The sequence below is a fragment of the Octopus bimaculoides genome, chromosome 7, assembly GCF_046866305.1.
Source record: "Octopus bimaculoides isolate indiv1 chromosome 7, ASM4686630v1, whole genome shotgun sequence".
Lineage (NCBI taxonomy): Eukaryota > Metazoa > Mollusca > Cephalopoda > Octopoda > Octopodidae > Octopus > Octopus bimaculoides.
Window position 1 is genome coordinate 85,258,519 of NC_142934.1, and position 3,597 is coordinate 85,262,115.

Below are 3,597 nucleotides of genomic sequence, written 5' to 3' on the forward strand. Positions count from 1 at the left end.
AAACAGAAAAGGCTATACGGCCAGACGGGAAAAATTATGTGTATATACAAACATACATACATACATACATAAACACACATATACACACACACGTGACATGCAGACGATGGGAAAGGTAAGAGAAAATGCAAAATACAAACGCAAACAAAAGATAGTCGGAAGTTATATGGGTATTCCTAAGTATTTGTATGCTCATGACGTCATAATAGATGACACTATGTTAGTCTAAAAATAGCAACTTACACACACACACACATTTATTATCAATTTTTTTTTCAGTCAGTGTGATCGTTCATTTTGTTGCTGTTTCGTCCACAGCCAGTCAGAGTGAGCTGATCTTTGAACAAATATATCCCACCTCTGAACAATTCCCATTATTTCCAACACTGTAGTATACGCCATATCTAACTTTTTTTTTTTTTAAAAAAAGGGATACTAAAGTGTGACATGAAGGAGAGATTTGCTTCTATGAGATTTAGTCTTAAGATAGCAATTCCTACACCCAGACACACAAACACACGCACACACACACTAACACAAATACAATCTCAAATACTCAAAGACAATCTCATCGCTTTTACTAAATTTCACACACGCACGCATGTATATATATATATATATATATATATATATATATATATATATATATATATATATATCTACGCGGCGGGCTTTCCCACAGTTTCCTTCTACCAAATTAACTGGCAAGGTATTGCCCGACAAGCACTCACTTGCCCAAGGTGTCACGCTATAAGACTGAACCCAAAACCACGATGCTGCAAAGCGAACATATTAGCCATGCAGTCATGCTTTCGTGTGTTATGATTATTCTTATGTATCTGTAAATCGACGAGATAATCACGGTCAGATTTGTTTTGATCATAAAAATGTTTGATCTAGGGCTTGACCATGGCTAGACAACAACAACAATAATAATAACAGCAAAATATCAATATTACGTGAAGCTTAAGGCGGCGAGCTGGCAGAAAGGTTAGCACGCCGGGCGAAATGCTTAGCGGTATTTCGTCTGTCTTTACGTTCAGTGTTCAAATTACGCCGAGATCAACTTTGCCTTTCATCCTTTCGGCGTGGATAAATTAAGTACCAGTTACGCACTGGGGTCGATCTAATCGGGTGGTCCCCTCCCCAAAAGTTTCGAGCCTTGTGCCGAGAGTAGAAAAGAATATTTCCAGTAAAGGCAGCGAGGTGGCAGAAACGTTAGCACGCCGGAACAAATGCTTAATTGTATTTCGTCAGTCTTTACGTTCTGAGTTCAAATTACGCCAAGGTCAGCTTTGCTTTTTATCCTTCCTAGGTCGATAAAATAAGTACCAGTTGATTACTGAGGTCGATGTAACCGACTTAGCCCCTCGGCCGAAATTGCTGGCCTCATGCCAAAATTTGAAACCAAATTCTTCTTGAGAGACTAATGCAATGACGCATGATCATACAGACACAAACATATTGGTGCTGCAGCAGTGCACCTCTGCTTCAAATCTAATGCAGATCAATATTGCCAATAGACTGTGCATACACTAAGCACACTCCATTTGTAACAATGATAAAATTGCTGTTGCAACATATGCAATGTATGTTACATACACTCACACACACATACGCACACACATACACGTGTTTGTGTGTGTGTGTGTTGTGCGAATAAATGAGAAAGAGACGAAGAAAGAGGGACTCATATATGATTAAAGCAGTATATATTAATATAATATAAAATATATTAACAATATATAAACACTTATGGGCGCAGCGCATATAATAACATGAAGAATTGCTCATACATACAGGCAAACAGTCAGACATAAAAACAAGCGTCTATATATATATATATACATACATACACAAATATATGGATCCGTACAGACAAAGATGCATGCCTACATATATTCTGCATGTATGTATGCAAATATATATATATATATATATATATATATATATATATATATATATATGCATAGGCGTATATATGCACACCTACATCTTACTGCCTGTGTACATAGGTGCAGATGTAAGAATGTATGCGTGTATATACATATATATATATATATATATACATATATATATATATATATACATACGTATATATATATATATATATATGCATACACAATCACATATAAATACATATACATATATGTACGTATGTATGTATATATGCGTAGCGTACACACATGATCGCATACTTATATACATTCATGTTACTTCATGTATACGTACGTGCAAATGTGAGATGATAGCGTTCGTGCGCATACAAACATACATACATATACATATATATTTATCCATACCCATACATACACATACGAAATAAATTTTGCTGAGCTGAAATTAAACTTCCCTTTGCTTTGTCCTCTTTTAAGGAAGAAATTGAAATGAAGAAATTTTTCCACTGGAATTTCTGTTGAATATTATTGACTTGCAGTCATCAAACAATTCCGTTTATTTATTTCCTTTTGTTTAGGAACAAAGAATTCAAAGGAGAAGAATTTATAGTCTATTCTCTTTTATATTCCACTTGCCAATATTTTCGGAAAATTAAAATTTGACCTCCTCCCAAATTGGGAAAATTCAACGCCAGCCTGCCAAATTTTGGAACATATATTTTTTAAGACAGAAGAGAAAGATAAAAGAAAAAAAAAGAAGAAAAATATATAATTATAACCGTTATTGTTTCTATTATTTATGCTTTAATATATTGTCTTATGTAGCTATGCACATTATCTTTTATTGTTATGTATATTTATGTATGTGTTGATATATATGTATGTATATGTGTATATATATACATATATGTCATACATATAAAAAAATATATATATATACATAAATATATATATATATGTATATATACATATATACATACATATGTATAAAATATATATCTATATATCTATATAAATATATGTACACATATATATATGTGTATGTGTATACATATGCACACACACTTATATATATACATGTATATATAAATATCATATATATATATACATATATATATATAAATATCAAATATATTTATATATATATATATATATATATATATATATATATATATATATATATATATGTATTATGTATATGTGTGTGAATGTCTATGTCTATGTCTGCGAAGTTTTACTTTTTCTGTTGTTGTATATATTTGTCGACATGCGCAGAAGTCGCATCCTGTACCAAGCTTTCTCATTCTCAGACATCACCTCTGACACCGTTTCGGTGTAATCTATACAACCACAAATTTCAATAGATCCTCTGGTGTGAACTAGATACACACACACGCACACACACACACACACACACAAACACACACAAACACACACACACACACACACACATTAGTTTCTGTGAGAAAAAAGTCTCACTACATTAAATATGCTAAACCTTATCTTAACACATTAAATATGTTAAATCCTTATCCTTACATATTTGTCTAAAACTTCCCTGCCCAAATGAAGAGCTGATTTGTTGGAGACTATTTGGTAATACACTGGATAAGGCTTGAGTTAATTTCAACCAGTTTTGGGCGAAATGTTTTTGAGTGCGCGCATCTGTGTATACGTGTGTGTGAGAGTGTCGTGTATC

The 3,597-nt window shown here is 32.8% G+C and overlaps 1 protein-coding gene across 1 annotated transcript in view; it reads left to right on the forward strand.

Annotated features, from left to right (window-relative positions):
- LOC106874267 (uncharacterized) overlaps positions 1–2,682 on the forward strand; it is a 150,290-nt gene extending 147,608 nt beyond the window's left edge. Inside the window, exon 2 of the mRNA XM_014921929.3 lies at positions 1–2,682. This exon is cut by the window's left edge and continues 1,299 nt beyond it. The gene's annotated coding sequence lies outside the window, so the exon portion shown is untranslated.
- The last annotated feature ends 915 nt before the right edge of the window (positions 2,683–3,597 follow it).